Below are 17,810 nucleotides of genomic sequence, written 5' to 3'. Positions count from 1 at the left end.
CACCCAGCTGCCTAGAAGCACCTGTGAAAAAATTCTTCAAACATCTTCAGGTCTTCGAAAAATCTAACTTGGGGAGAGTAACAAAACAGTAACAGACCCTTCAACCCACTAAGTCCATGTTAGAAATTTTCCAACAAAGACTATTACAAAAACAGAGGTAGAAACTGAACAAACTTTATTGTGAGAGAGAGAGAGTCACACAGAGCCCAAGTGTCTGTGGGAGTCCTCTCTGAGCTAATGCTGAAAACCATCTCTTTTATACATTGATTTAGACAAAAAGCATCCAGACAAATGGTAATGAACAAGGACACTCAGAATTCAAAGGTAATAACATTTAGCTATTGAAAGTTACACCGGAGCAAGATTAGCCGTTCTGCAAGTTCTGTGATAGACTCTTAATCTCTTGACTGAGACCTGTCAATTACTTGTGCCCTAGGCAGTTTTGGTAAACAATCTTGTGCAGACACAGATAGAATACACAAGGAAATAGTTACATAAATGTTTCCATCATTTTCCTCCTCTTTATACAAATTTACTGAATTATAATCTAAAACAAATTTATGTCCTTCGAGTTGAAGTCCCCAAGTTTCTTCACAGAACCACATGTTCTCTCGACTTTCTGTAGTTCGATCATTCGTGAGGGTTCAATCAGTCAGGAATGTTTCTCTCGTCAATTTCATAGCATTGTCTCTCTTCTGCTTTGGTTGGTATTAGTTCGTATAACATAGTCATTTTCTTAGTGAGGGCTGTTTCAATCAGTCGCTGGGCGAGTCCTCTCACACGGGATGATGCAGCAGCCCAGGCAGACCAGTACCCCTGCAATGACTGTGAAAGCGGTTAGTGCAGAAATAACAACATTTTTCCATTTCCCGAACCCTGTCCAGGAGGTGACGACTCCTGAATTCTCAGCCAATTCCTCTGCCAGTGAAGTGAGTCCAGCCAGGGCCCTGGAGACCGACCCATCAGGTGCAGTATTATTGGGAATAAAGGTACAACAAGATGATCCGAACATTACACATATTCCTCCCTTGTCTGCTAGTAGCATGTCCAAGGCCATTCTATTCTGCCAGGCCATTAGACTGGTCCGATCTAGTTGTTCGGCTAACCCTTTCACAGCATCTCTTGTATAATTGATAAGTCGCTGCTGATTATGATATAAGTAATTTATCCAATCTACATTTTTATTAATGGTTGACCACCAGAAGATTACAGACTCAAATCCTGCAGCTATCTGATTGCGTGCCTTAAATTAATCTGGAACCCCTCTGGGCACTCCAATTTCATCTATGTAAATGCGTGCATCAAAAGAACCGTTAGCAAGTTCCCTTTTCACTCTATTCCCTGTCTCGGATTTCTGCTTCACATCTTTCAGTGTTATGAGAGTAAACTGCATCATCAGCTGTAACTTCAGTGCCTGCTGGTTCGACTACTCTCACTTCCAACTGGCTACAGGGACCCTTCCAACTAACTTCGACACGCACGTAATTCTTCTTTCTTCTTTTCATCTTTCTTCTGGATGTTTCTCACGGTTATATACGTTTTCCAAGTAGGCTGTGTATTTCCCCATCTTTCCCAGTTACTCCAGCCAGGGTTCGTATGGGTGTAGGACTTGATTTTTAACAACCATTGGTCCTTTCTACTAACCCTGCAGACTGTGGGTGGTAAGAGCAGTGATGTTTTAATCGTATTTTTAGAGTCACCGTGAGCTTCTCTATTACCTCATTAACAAAATGGCTCCCATTGTCACTATATATTTTCTCTGGTATCCTGAACCTTGGTATGATGTCCCTGAGGAGAGCTTGTGCCACTGTCAATGCATCCGCATTGGCAGAGGGAAAAACTTCAACCCATCGGGAAAATACATCGATAATCACTAAACAATATTTCTTCCCTTGCGAGGGGGTTAATTTAATAAAGTCCATATTTAAATTTTGAAATGGGTACCTTGGTTGTGGGTACTTCCCTTGTTGTTTCTTTATGTTTCCTTGTGGATTGTACCTGGCACATACCTCGCACGTTTCGCAGTACTTCTTTGTATAACTCGTGAACCCATAGGTTTGGAACACCTTCTCAACTAGTTGCACCATTCCTCCTGTTGAGACATGGGTTACCCCATGGCTCATAACACAGGCAAATCTCCACAGTCCATCCTCCTGTTTTTCCGCTTCATCCATTTTCCATTAGGGTTTGCCTCAAAGTTCTTGCTAACAGTACTCTGACGTTTGGCACAGGATCGGATGCTAGCTGTAGCAAATGTGGCATCAAATGCTCAGAAAATTGTTCTATTGGGATATAATCATCTTCTATCACTGCCTGGCAGACCAAGACAAAGGCTTGACGACCTGATCACTTCACACTGTGGCAAAACTTATCAATAAGTTCACTGATCAAGTCCACCGCTAAAGCAGGAGTTGAAGCTGCATAACATTTTCTGATCATCTCACTCACCAGTCTGTAGGCAATCCATCGGATTGAAGATGCCTTATCCGCACAGAGGCTGAGAGATAAGGGGCGCAGATAGTTATACACATCTTTGGGGTTGTACAGTTCCAGCAGCAAAATAAGTTATTCGGAAAGATCAGCTCTGAAGCGCCAATTCCTGCTGTTATCTGTTACCATTGTAGAAAAGGGTGGTGCAATGTGTGATTGGTCGATGTGCACTGTATCATTAACACAGTCTTCCTCAACGGTGGCTGAAATGTCAGCAGTTAAAGACACATTGCTTTGCTAAACCCTTCTTGGATCAACTACAGCAGATTCCGTTTGCAACTGTGTTTGATTAAACAGTGACTCTACAGATTTTTCTTCCTCAAAGTCAAGATCCAAAGCTTGCAGTGCAGCAGTTAAAATATCCACTTGTGCTTTGACATCTGGGTCATCTATGTGTGGTGGATATTATACCAATCCACAATCCCATCATAATATCTCGGCCTAGCAAATTTACTGAACAAGTCGCTGAGACCAATACCTGTTCCTCGCAACACACATTAGATATTTGTCTTGGAACTTAAGTGGTTTTGTCAAGAACTCCATGTTAGTATGCTCGGTGGCGGACTTTACTGTTAATGAATTCTTGGAGTATAGTGTTCCCGGGGGCTCTTCGTCTTTTATTATGACAGTTTTACATGTTGTGCTATCGCATAAGAATGTCATCCTTTCCCCATTCACTATTAAACTTATCATAGGCTTTAGGTAAGGCGTAGAAGATTTCTTCTAGATCCAATATTTGCAGAGGCTCTTTGTCGGCTGGGGGAGTGGGAGTATCTCTGGTTGATTTGTCCCTCCCTTCAGCATCGGTCAGTCAGGATCGGTCATAGCTTCGGGACCTTGAACCCTCCTCGCCTTCTCTTAGTGTAATATGCTTAGCCTGGGGACAATCTCGAACCCAATGGTCGAGTTTTCCGCAGACAAAACATCCCTCCCCCCTTGGGGACCTACTCCCTCTACCTCTGCCTCTACCTCTTCCTCTGCCTCTCTGGCCTCCCCGCCCCTGATCTCCTTTTTACCCGGTAGAATACAGGGATGGTATTTTCGCTTATTTCCTCAACATCGGCCAGATAAGCGTTCTTTACAATCTTTTTCTGTTTGGTGTTTTCCTCCGCATGTACTGCCCAATCTTTTACATCATTGAGTGCCTTTGTTTTCCATCCCACCATGTGCATTTTTATATATAAACTAATCTCGGGTTTTAATCCGTTTAATAGTTCGATTTTAAACTGTTGGGCAAACGGTCCATCATCCACCCACGGGATCGGTACTTCTTGTCCACTATTTTCCTCAAAGACAACCCTAAGTCTGGAGAAATATTGTAGCACAGGCTCGTCTTTATTTTTTATATATTCCCCAATTTTATTGTAATCGACTCCTCTCTGGAAGTGTGCTCTTATTCGATTTTCAATAGCTATTCGTCTGTTATGATAATCATTCTGACCTGGTGCCCACTGAAGGGGTACTCCATTTACAATAGCATTCCAGTCTCCTTCAATTAAACACCAATCACACCCGATAAGACTTCGCAACACTTGTTCATATTCTACTGTATTTAAACGATAACTTACAACCAGGTTTCCAAAGTCCCTCTGCCGCTTTGCGAAATTATCTCGAGGATGTGGAATGCCCTCCAGTGCCTTTTTAATATCCTCCATATTCCATGGCCTGTACACGTACATTGGCCCCACTGCGCCGGCATCTGGATTAGGCATTGCAATCATAGGATACATTCCAGCCCTGCTTGGCCTTATTGACCGTGGAGATTTAGGCTCAAATATAGAACCTGCATGAAGATTATAAACGGTACCTGAGCGAGTGGTTTTCGGACTTTGCAAACCTGGGTGCAGCTGGCCGCTTTCCTTAATGGTTGGTTTTTGTTCCAGTACAGGGTTTGGAGCTCTTATTGAGTCCGAACCGACGGTTACTTCCACCGGTGGCAAGGCCACCCCCTTTTTCTCCGGTGTGTACAGAGGGGGGGGGGGGGGGGGGGGGCACTCGCCATACCCGGTGATCGGTGGGAGACCTCGATGTCCCCCTTCTGGAGGAAAGCGTTTGTCGATGGTTCGCTTTTGGTAAGTTGTTCCTTCTCTTTTTCCTTTCCGTCTCTGCGCGATCTGGCTTCCTGAAGCCACAGACGTGCTTCATGATAGCCCAACTTGTCTTTATCCTTCCTTCTTTTTGTTGCATCTTTGGCAATAGCAGTCATTAATTTACAACAATCATCAACAAGTAACTTACCACTAAAATCATACCTTTCTTTCCACTTGTTTAAGTACTTACAATTACGCTTACTTTGTATAAACATACATTTCTCATCACTTTCATAACCTTTTGAGTTTGTCGAGCCCATTCTGATTCCCTCCTCGAGAATTACGACTATACTTTTTCCCCGTCAAGTCCAACTTGACTGAAGTCCCAAATTTCTTACCTTGGACGACCCCGTTTGTCGCCCGAGTAGTCCAACCACTCTTCTCAATTGTCCCCGACAATTCTTTGGTAACCCCATTGCCCGAGTAGTCCAACTACTCTTCTCCTGTCAAGTCCAACTTGACTTCTGAAGTCCCAGACTTCTTTGGTGACCCAGTCGCCGGAGTGGTCCAACTACTCTCTTCAATTGTCCCCGACAATTCTGTATGCCGTCCCGGGTCTCTGAGGAAGGTAACAAAATACAACTCGGCAAAGTCAAAATTACTTAGCTGGGGCCCCACTATCTACGGAATGTTGAGCCCCGTCACTCTGCCCCGGTGTCCGTAAAGAACCTTAAAATGAGCGCAGGAAATAGGCAACGTTTCGGGCCGAAACCCTTCTTCAGACTGATCGGGGGCGGGGGTGGGTGGGGACAAGAAAGGGAAAAGGAGGAGTAGCCCGAAGGCTGGGGGATGGGAGGAGACAGCAGGGGGGCTGAGGAAGGGGAGGAGACAGCAAGGACGATCGCCCAACCTCCGCTTGGTCTCACCGATATAGATCTGCTGACATCTAGAGCAGCGGACGCAATAGATGAGGTTGGAAGAGATGCAGGTAAACCTCTGTCGCACCAAGCGGAGGTTGGGCGATCGTTTCGCCGAACACCTCCGCTCGGTCCGCAATAACCAAGCTGACCTCCCGGTGGCTCAGCACTTCAACTCCCCCTCCCACTCCGTCTCCGACCTCTCTGTCCTGGGTCTCCTCCACGGCCACAGCGAGCAGCACCGGAAATTGGAGGAACAGCACCTCATATTCCGTTTGGGGAGTCTGCACCCCGGGGGCATGAACATCGAATTCTGTTAGTCCTTGCTGTCTCCTCCCCTTCCTCAGCCACCCTGCTGTCTCCTCCCATCCCCCAGCCTTCGGGCTCCTCCTCCTTTTCCCTTTCTTGTCCCCACCCACCCCCGCCCCCGATCAGTCTGAAGAAGGGTTTCGGCCCGAAACGTTGCCTATTTCCTTCGCTCCATAGATGCTGCTGCACCCGCTGAGTTTCTCCAGCTTTTTTGTGTAACCTTCGATTCTCCAGCATCTGCAGTTCCCTCTTAAACACTTAAAATGAGCGCTCTTGGTTCCCCTGAAAACCGGCAACAGAGGTATTGGGGCCCCACGTTGGGCACCAATTATGTTAGAAATTTTCCAACAAAGACTATTACAAAAATGGAGGTAGAAACTGAACGAACTTTATTGTGAGAGAGAGAGTCACACAGAGCCCAAGTGGCTGTGGGAGTCCTCTCTGAGCTAATGCTGAAAACCATCTCTTTTATACATTGATTTAGACAAAAAGCATCCAGACAAATGGTAATGAACAAGGACACTCAGAATTCAAAGGAAATAACATTTAGCTATGGAAAGTTACACCGGAGCAAGATTAGCCCTTCTGCAAGTTCTGTGATAGACTCTTAATCTCTTGACAGACCTGTCAATTACTTGTGCCCTAGGCAGTTTCGGTAAACAATCTTGTGCAGACACAGATAGAATACACAAGCAAATAGTTACATACATTTTTCCATCAGTCCATACTGAGCATCAACCACCAATTTACACCAGTACTACATTAATCCCGCATTTTTTAAAATATTTGCCCCCACATTCTCACCAACTACCCCAAATCCTATCACACCTACGCACTAGGGCTAATTTACAAAGAACAAATAATCTACCCATTTGCACATCTTTGGAATCTGGGAGGAAACTGGCGTACCCAGAGGAACCTAACACAAACACAGGGAGAATATGCAAACATGACACGGGTAGGATTTAACCCAGATCTTGCTCACTAGCTGTACAACTCTGCATCTTACCCCTTTCACAATTAACACACCCTCTTTAAATAACACTTTATTATTGTCAAACACAACCTTCCTCAGCCTTGGGCTGAAAATAAACTTTACTTTGAAAAAACATTGGGCCCTTGTCCAAACTACTTGTATAACTGAGTGGAAACCTGACATTTAACAAAGGTTGAAATTAAAGTTCAAATAAAGCTTGTTACAGTTTCGCTATCCACTCATCAATGGCTTTGGATTGTCAATACTTCAGCCCTTGGAACTGTTGTGTTAAATTTATCTGCACAACAATGTAAGATCCTTATCAAATCAAATTAGGCTCTCTGTCAAATGTAACATTTTTAAATGTTCTATATTCAGCCTGCACTCAGTAAAGCTAACAATGTAGAGAAAACATTATCAATGCAAGCAAAGACTGGATGTGTCATCTTTAAAGCATGAATCAGTGAAGTGGGTGCTAAGTGGGATTCACCAGTAAAGAAGACCTCCAGGAAATTCATCCACAGTCCCTATCATGTTGAATGATTCATCCATACGCCATAGCCCCATCCAGTGGCCAAGCTCTGACTGCAGCCAAGCAGAAACTTTCTCACTCTGCATATTGTATGAGAGGGGCATATTTTCAGGGGCTTAAGCATTTCCTTTATTGGCAATTGGACATGTGCTCATTTGCCCGTCTTCTCCTGGTGCCTTCCTGTTGAATAAACAGAAGATTACGTAATGCCATTGAGCACTCCTTCTAGAATCTTCCAGCCCTTCCATCAGCATTAGGACCCAGTCAGTAATCCTGGTGATCCAGGCAGTGCTAATCTGAACTGGAGCACCTTGACTGTTGAAACCTCGATTTTATGAAGTTTGTTGACAATTTCACACAAGACCACATTTAATGGAGAAGATTTCTTAGGATATGGTCTATATTGTGCATCAGTCAGCTAATGCTCAGCCTTGAGGTGAAGCTTACGATATGGTCATGATTAACCAATGAAGCCAAGCTGTTGGAGCTCCTTTAAAATGACTTTGCTTTGTTGATGATCCTAGCAGCCTAGTAAAAAGTGCTTCCATGGAAGAGCAAAATGAAAACAAAGATAAACCAACCACTTTTTGCAAATAACAGCCAAATATAAAATACAAGAAGCCAGCGATACATGGCTGTGAAACATTAACATTACCGGTTGGGTATCCTTGGTTCTGAAAACTACTGTTAACCTTTTTTTTCCCAATGAACCAATGAAATTCATCGGTCCCCACCGGCGACAACCTATGTCAACCTATAACAACCTACGACCACCTGGCAACCCACTACCACTGCACTCACATCACGAGAATTTGCGCTACACTCCATGGTGTCAAAAACATTTTGAAAAATTAACGCCGACCAAAATGAATCCGCAACTAGTTACGAGAATGCGGGAACCACTCACCACCATGCAGGCGACACCCTGGCAACCTCCGGCAAACATGTGGTGACCTTGTGACGACCTCTTGGCTCCTGCAGTCACCTAAAAAGTCGTGTAAGTGGGACAGGCTCATTAGTCTCCAGCATTCCTGAGAATAAACACAGACCATCCAATCTCCCTTATAAATAAAGTCCTCCATTTCAGACAACGTCTCAATTAATCTCTTCAGCAATATTGCTACTGCTTTCTTCCTGTATTTCCTTAAAATCACTTTTACAGTATGTTCCTGATTTGATTTAATAGAAATACAAACCATCTGTTTGGAGCAGTACTTGTTCTACAAGAGGCCCCCATCCCAGTAAGATTCTGGTATTGAACCACTGGATGCTAGCTGCTTCTACCTCAGTAGCTGGGGATTTCCATTCATTGAGCTTCTGTGGGCTGTTTGCATAACTTCCTTGAAGAATGGGCTGTATCTTAAGAGAAAGAACAATATACCTGGCCATGGGGAGTTCTCTAGTCCTGAAGTTTAAGCATTTTAGTTTCTGTAGATGAAAGCCCAGTCGTCATTTAAAAATTTTAATCACTATAAATGCTTGCATAAATTAGGAAATATAAATGATTTTTGTAAGAATTTGTGTTCCCCATTCACCAACCACATCTTCTGTTTATATCTCACAGTTAACATAGCAAAATATAACAAAGCATTTCCCAAGAACATAATATAATCAAAGACTGTTTCAGCATTGAATCCCATAAAGAGACATTTGGACAGAAAACCAAAAATTCAGTCAAAGAAGTATATTTTAAGGTCTATTTTAAAAGAGAATAGGGAAGTGCATACCAGACCAAAGAGACCAGGCAGAGGAGGTGTTGGTTTAATATTGTTATGTGTACCGAGGTACAGTGAAACGCTTTGTTTTGTATGTTATCCAATCAAATCAGATATACTGTACATGAGTTCAATCAAGCCACACTCAAATACAATACATAGAGCAAACAGAAAGATACAGAGTGCAGAATATAGTTCTCAGTACTGGTTCCAGAGGCAAAGATCAATGTTCGCAATGGGGTAGAGGTGAATCAGGACTGTGCCCTGACTTATGGAAGAATCGTCCTGAAGCCTGATAACAGAGGGGAATAAGCTATTCCTGAGTCTGGTGCTGCATGATTTTAACCTTTTGTATCTTCTCCCTGACGGGGGAGAGGAAAAGAAGGAACGACTGGGATGACAAGGCCTTCAGCAATCCATTGCACAAAATTTCAAGATTCCAGAAATGGAGGAGTACAGATATCTCTTGTGGAAATAGGTCAAACATTATACAGACAGTGAGAAACAATTAGTGTGTGATAGAGGAGAGATAAGGTGGCACTATGCACAACGATATAGTTGCTGCCCTACAGCACAAGAAACTAGGTTTTGATCCTGACTACGAGTGCTGTCTGTACAGAGTTTCTGTGTTCTCCATGTGACCGCATGGGTTTTCTCCAGCTGTTCTGGTTCCGTTCCACGTTCCAAAGCTGTAAAGGTTTGAAGGTTATTTGGCCACTGTAAATTGCCCCTAGTGTGCAGGTTAGCAGTAGTGTATAGGTGATCAGCACGGACTCGATGGGCTGATGGGCCTGTTGCCTAATTTCTTGCAGACTTGGGCTGAGCTATTTCCAAACCAAGCTGTGATGCAACCCAACCATATGCTTTCTATGGTGCATCTGTTGAAGCTTGTAAAGTCAATTAAGTTGCTGACTCCTCAATCTCCTCAGGAATAGAGGCGTTGGTGTGTTTTCTTGGTTATCGCATCAATGTGGTTTGTCCATGATGGATCATTGGCAATATTAACGCTAATGGGCCTGTCCCACTTAGGTGACTTTTTAGGAGACTATGCAATCGTGACATGGTCGCCAATTGTTTGCGGGTGGTTGCGGGGGAGTCACCTTCATGGTCATGAGGAGTTCCTGCATGCCGGGAACTAGTCGCAGCCTCATTATGGTCGCTGTGAATTTTTCAACAATGAAACCACCATGGAGAGTAACGAGAATTCTCAAGCCGTAGGTGGGTCGCCAGGAGGTCCTAGTGGGTCGCCAGGAGGTCAAAGGTTCTCGAAGGTTCTTGTAGGTTGCAGCTGGTGCTGACCGGTGAATTTCATTGGGAGATTGGGGAAAAAAATGGTAAGCAGTAGTTTACAGAACCAAGGATAACCGACCGGTAATGTAAAATGTCCGCCGAGCTTCTCAGCCGTGTAACTCGGGTTTCTTAAAAGTTGTCTACATTCCTTCACCCCCCCTCTTTTAAAGGACTAACCGTACACTGTGCTTTACAGCTATCTTTTTACAGTGCCAACCTTCCTGTTCATTGCGGTGTGTATCTGTTTCACCTTGGCTTTGCACTGTGTGAATTTTTTAGACAGCACTCCCCCCGCTTGCCCTGTCCCCCGCCTGCATAACGGATTGGTGAAGGAAGCGATGTGTTTGTGTGTGTGTGTTCCACTCTGGCAGTCGACGTTCCAGTTGCCGGTTTTTCAGTCGGCTGAAAAATCGCCTAAGTGGGACAGGACCATCAGACACTTGAAGATCTCAACCTTTCCACCTTTGCACCATTGATACTAATTGAGTCATGCACTTCACCCTGCTACTCACCATTATATTTTGTGAATAATTCACTGGTTTTCAACTCTCTATGGAAAGTTGCACTCTTCCTTAAGGTAGAGAACAATTTGCAGAAACACTTAAAAACTGTCAGTCACACACCATGAAAGTTTTAAAGAAGTGTTTAAGCTCAATTATTTGTACTTCCTTGCTAAGGAGCCAAAAAAGCAGCAGGCCAGAAATTGAACCAGTGAAATTTTATATATATAGAAGACCAAGTGCAGACCCGCTGGGTCTGCTCCCCTAACGCACCGGTTCCCTACACATAGCCCCCACGGGAGGTGTGCTCCTCCAACTCAAGCTGTTCCTGAACGTAAGTTTCCAGCAGTCCCCTTGCCTCCCTCAGCAGTGCTCTCCAAATTCCAATTGCACTTGCCCTGCGTTTGCAATAGCAATTCGCCCTCCTCCTGCTAGTCAAGCCATTGTGCCATCGTCAGTTGAATCTGGTAGTTTTGAAAATCAAGGTATTTTGATTTTTTTAAACTTTAATAAATAAGTCAAGAAATAAAGCATAAAATGTTCAGTGAAAGTGTTCTCTGCCTAGTGGGGAAAAATGTGAATCAGAATATGTAAAGATCTTGTGAAAGTTGGCATTTTTAAAGCTTTAATCGGGAATAACGTGTTAAATATAGGATGAAATATTCATAGGCTGATCACTGCTGGCTGAGCCATTGTGACATCATCAATTTAAGCTGGACTTTTTAATTTCAAAGTCTTTTGACTTTTTTAGACTTTTAATCAGTAACAAGTCGTGAATAAGTCGAGAAATAAAATATAAAATGTTCAGATAAGGTGATCCGGCCTCGACGAGAAAAATGTCAATCGGAATATGTAACAATGTAATCGTTACCGCGTAGTGTTTTTGATAATATGTTAAGACAACCACACACACACACACACACACACACTCACTAACAAGATCAGACTTTTAATAAGTATATGATGAAACAAAATGAGCACAAAATACATTTCACTTTTTCAGATTTGTATAAATCACCAGTTAAATCTGCCAGGACATTGCACATGATGTGTTCTCACCAATGGCTTCTTTCAGGTATTTCTAGAGAAGTAACCAAAGGGATAATAAACTGGACCCAAGCACTTGAATATCAAAGTGACGATGGAATATCAAAGTGAATACATCAGAACAAGGTTACATGGGGGTAGCTGGGGCAATGGTCTAGGTTCAGTGGTATGGGGAGGAAAGGAGAGAGAAAACATAACTGGCCAGAGGGAGATATGGAAGGTGGACATAATTGAAGGATTTGTAGCCAGAGGAAGCAGCTATAGTGTTACAATGGGAAAAGCACACTGCATTAACGAGCCTGGTGAATTGTGGAGTTAATAGATGATAGGCAGGGAATGAAAATAACGGGAGGGCAACCAGGAGCAATTAGGAAACAATTATGGCTGAGGTTGAGGAGGGAGCAAGAATGGCGTTTACCAGAAGAGTTAGAGAAAGAGTTTTGTGTAAAGATGCAGGGTTATAAGGCAGGATAAGAAGATTAGAGTGTTGATTAAAGATCGAGAAGGATCAGATATATTTAGGCCTGAAATTCATTAGGATCAGGAGGAAACATCAATTCAAATGGTTTGTAGAGTGGGTTCAGGGGCATGAAGTCAGCAATGTTGTGAGAACCAATAAAAAAAGAACCAGATGCTGACCACAAAAAGAAGGAAACAGGCCAAGAGGTGGCATAAAAACAGCCTGTGGTTAACAGGGAACCACCGTTAGCAATACCGTTACCCATGGGAAGAAGAGGAAGGCTTGCATTTGGACAGGGCGATTTGCCAACAGCCAAAGAGTGTTGGGAGACCAGAGTGAGAACAGGTGACTGGGGGAAGTGCGACAGTGAATTTATTTTGAAAACTGCTCTTTTCAAAATTACATTTCTAAATGACCTAGAAGTGAATTTGGAAACCTAACGATGGAAAACTAAGCAAGTGATCGGCAGAACCATTTGAACATGCAATAGGTTCCAAATGAAAGTGATTAGAGGCACAAGACACCAATATCTCGGGTCATTGCTCAAGGTTAGTGGCGAGGGAGACAAAGTGCGATATTCTCACAAGATGAATCTAAGTCCAACCGCCAGCTGGGATCCCTCAACCTGCAATCTGCCAACATCAGGCATATGGGTGAAGATTCTCCCCAGGTTTTCTGAGAGAGGTCTGGGGGTCTCTGGGGGTTTCAGGCAACCCCGCAGCTAAAGGGTTTATTGGTAGTCGGGGAATAGACGAGTGCGGGCAGTCAAATGCGGGGCCTCGCCCTTGGAGAAAGCAAGCAGCTAGGAGCTAAATAATTATTAAAAACTGAGTGAGGGTTGGGTCCGTTTTCAGAACTGGGAAGGAGAGCAAGTGAGTGAATATTAAATTACAGGGAAGGTGGACAAGGGATGAATTATACAAAGGGAATATCTCTAGTAAAGTGAGTTCAGATTTGCAGTGGGATTAGCTGGAAATGAGGTAATCTGGTTGTGAGTTATGGAGAGAGAACACGGTCCTTTGCTTATAAAATCTATGAAGTGCGGGCAGTTAGAGGTTTTGAACACTGACAAAGAAATGTGAAAGCATCATCCCAATTTTTGTAAAAAATATTACATTTATATGTGCATTTCAAAATGAGTCATGCATATCTTTCAAAGAAAGAAACTGAAGTATCTTCCTAAAAAAAAGATAGTTAAAATATTTCCAATAGAAATATCAGTGCATGAATTTACTCTCTCACACTTCTGCCACTAGGTGGTGTTCATAGCACTTGCAGTTGAACCAGCAAAAATGAAACTCAGGAAAAATTACTCAACACAAAATGCTGGAATAACTCAGCGGGACAGGCAGCATTTCTGGAGAGAAGGAATGGGTGACATTTCGGGTCGAGACTGAAGAAGGGTCTTCTCTCCAGAGATGCTGCCTGTCCCACTGAGTTACTCCAGCTTTTTGTGTCTACCTTCATATTCCATCACATGGCTGATTTATAGTATACCTTGTAGAAGGTGCAAAGGTTTTGAGGCACTCACTAGAGGATACTCGGCCTCTGAACTGAGCTTACAACCATGGTATTTATGTGGCTGGTTTTGGTTCAGTATCTGGATGTGGTGACCTCCAAGACAGTAATAGCGGGGTCTCATCATTGTGGTGCTGTTAAATGTCAAGGCTAGGAGATCCTGATTAACTGAAAATAATGATAATTTATAACTCTCCACACTGAAATCAAGGATTGAACAAAGTCTGTATTTTCTGTTTTGAGCACCAATAGAAAGATTAAACGAGAACTTACCGTTTGAAGTTTGATCTTTATTTTATGAGAAGTTGAAGTGAGGGAATACATGAAGAGCCCACTGGTCCGCATGCGCGTCAATCCTTAGAGCGGCTGTATGAAACCTCAGAATAGTTGCTGACCTAAGCTATAGAAAGATTAACGACCTTAGAACTACCGAATGATCTTTATAAGAAATAGGATTGGGAGTGCAGGGCACGTATTCCCTCACTTCAACTTCTGATGAAAGTTGGTGACCTCCTAGACATTAATAGTGGGGTCTCATCATTGTGGTGTTGTTAAATGTCAAGGCTAGGAGATCAAACTTCAAATGGTAAGTTCTCGTTTCATCTTTCTATTTTATTTCAGTCGCGTGAGTGACTACGTGAAGACTTCAAAGCTCTGTGGTTTCATGCAGTAACCCAATCTGTGTGTGAAACACTTAAACAGATAAACCATTAGTGGTAGAAAAACATGGGTTATTAATACCATGATGCTAACTTGCATACATGGTCATTGTTCTTAACCGGACCATAGTCCCAATTGACTTTGAGTTAGACAATAACTCATTCATGCAACACTGCAGAATTCTATCTGCAAATATCCAGACATATTCAACCAAATTTTATAATTTATTAACACACACTATGTAAGCCTCTTGCTGTATGATGAAAGGGAAATATCTATTCTATTGGCTATATCTATTCTATTGACTATATCAGATAAAGAGGGAAGGTATACTATAGTCTCGGGTGAAATTTATGCAACCCCACTAACTTTGATAAATATTTATGCTCCGAATTTTGATAACCCCCAATTTTTTGATAAAATTATTGATATAATATCAGAGTTTAATTACCAAAATGTGATAATAGGGGGGGACTTTAACTGTGTTTTAGATTCATATCTAGATAAGTCATCAAAACAAAAGAAGAGTAATTTAAAATCTAAAACTAGCGAACTTCTAAATACATATGTAAAAAATACTAATATAATAGATGTATGGAGATCTGCTAATCCAGTTGGAAGGGAATACTCGTTTTACTCTCCGGTGCATAAAACTTATTCAAGAATTGATTATTTTTTAGTGGACATGAAATTAATGCCTTATACAAACAACCCAACATACCACATTAGTAGTATCTCAGATCATTCTCCGTTGACATTCTCAGTAAAATTTGAGGGAATGCCGGGGTAAAAAATTTTTTTGGAGGTTTAATACACATATTTTAAATGACGTGCAAGGATATCAATATTTAAAACAACAAATGAAACTTTTTTTCGATACAAATGATATACCAGGTACTTCGCCTTCTTTATTATGGGAAACTTTTAAGGCATTTATGAGAGGAATTATAATTTCATACCAAAGTTTTCAAAATAAAAAGAATAAGACAGAACAATTGTTGTTAGAACAAGAAATCAGACAGTTAGAGTTGGATAATGCCAAAGATTCCACGACAGATAAACACAATAAGATAGTATTACTGAAATTTAAACTTAATCGAATTTTATCGGCAAGAGTAATAAGACTATTCCCAATTACAAAACAGGAACATTTTGAGTTTGGTGACAAGCCACATAAACTTTTAGCTCGCCAATTGAAAAAACAAGAAAGGGAAAATACTATAACCAAAATTAAATCAGAGAAAGGCGAATTACTAATATTACCTAAAGATATTAATAATAGATTTGCCCAATTTTACCAAAACTTATATACATCTAAAATTAAAATAGAAGATAGTAAAATAAAAACATTTCTAGATAACTGTAATTTTCCAATACTGGACCCTTTGGAACAAGAGGAACTAGGAGCTCAAATTACAATCAAAGAAATAAGTGAAACAATAAAATCGCTGAAAAATGGTAAGACACCGGGACCAGATGGTTTTAATAATGAATTTTATAAAAAATTTCAGGAGATAACGGCCCCTTATTTATTTAATTTATACTCCCATGCTTTTAAAGAAAACAAACTACCTGAAACACTAACAGAATCAACTATTACGCTTATTCCAAAAAAAGATAAAGATTTAGAAGATCCGGGCTCGTACAGAGCTATATCACTTTTAAATACAGATCAGAAAATTTTAGCAAAGATTTTAGCAAGTAGATTAAGCAAATATATTAGTAAACTGATAAACCCTGATCAAACGGGGTTTATACCTAAAAGATACTCATTTAATAATCTGAGACGTCTGTTTAATATAATGTACTCGCATAAAGTAGAGGAAGAAGATATATCAATTATTTCTTTGGATGCAGAGAAAGCATTTGATCAGGTAGAGTGGCAATATTTTTATAAAGTACTACAAAAATTTAACATGGGAGAGAATTTTATAACATGGGTAAAATTATTATATGATAAACCGATGGCAAGAATTTTAACTAATAACATGTTATCTCAAAAATTTCAACTATCAAGGGGTAATAGGCAGGGATGTGCACTATCACCCCTGCTATTTGCCCTTATGATAGAACCTCTGGCTGAAAGTATAAGAATTCATCCGAATATTCAGGGCTATAATACCAGGGACTCAAAGAATAAAATCTCATTATATGCAGACGATATACTTTTATATATTACAAAGTCACAAACGAGCATACCAAATTTATTAAACTTAATAGAGGAATTTGGGTCTTTTTCTGGATATAGAATAAACTGGAACAAAAGCGAAATCATGACATTAAAACCTCAAGAACCTACACACTTACTGAAGTTCCCCTTTAAAATCGCAACAGAAAAATTTAAATATTTGGGTATTCAGATTACTAGAAAATATAAAGCATTATTCAATGCTAATTTCATACCTTTATTAAATAAACTTAATACACAGATTAAATTTTGGAAAACACTTCCATTATCATTATTAGGTAGAATAAATGCAATAAAAATGATCTTCCTACCACAATTACTATACCTATTTCAGTCTATACCGGTATATATACCAAAATATTTTTTTAAAAAATTAGACTCTAACATTACAAATTATATTTGGGACTATAAATCACATAGAATCACAAAAAAACACTTATGTAAACCAAAAGAGGTCGGGGGACTTTCACTTCCGAATTTTATGTATTATTACTGGGCAGTGCATATTAAGAATATGATTTATTGGTTGGATAGTTCTACACAACAGACAGAATGGATAAAAATGGAGAAGGAGGATTGTCATCCTTGTAATATAGGAACGATCCTCTTTTCCCCCAAAAAACTGAATAACACAATATATAAGAAGAACCCAATTATATATGGTACAATAAGAATTTGGAAACAAATAAAATTATCTTTAAAATTAAGAAATCTATCACTGTTAATGCCAATTGCGAATAACCCTTTATTTAAACCATCTCTTATTGATAAGACATATAACCAATGGGAAAGTCTCGGAATTAGAAGGATCAGGGATATGTACGAAACAGGAAACCTACTATCATTCCAACAACTACAATTAAAATTTAAATTGAAAAACAATCAATATTTTAAATATCTTCAGATTTGCGACTTTGTGAAAAAATATATACAAGGATATCAAAAAGTAACTCCTGACTTATTGGAAGAAGCAATGAATATTGAAGCTGACTCACAAAAATTAATATCCTATTTATATAATAGTATTCTAAATATAGACCTACCATTGACAGAGGTACTTAGAGAAGAGTGGGAACGGGAATTAATTATAAAAATTACGAAGGTTAAATGGGAAAAATACCTGATATATATTCACAAATGTTCAATTAATGTAAGACATAATCTAATACAATTTAAAA

This window comes from Leucoraja erinacea, chromosome 11, assembly GCF_028641065.1.
Source record: "Leucoraja erinacea ecotype New England chromosome 11, Leri_hhj_1, whole genome shotgun sequence".
NCBI classification, from domain to species: Eukaryota; Metazoa; Chordata; class Chondrichthyes; order Rajiformes; family Rajidae; genus Leucoraja; species Leucoraja erinaceus.
The sequence above is the reverse complement of the archived record's forward strand: the minus strand, read 5'-3'. Positions refer to the sequence as shown.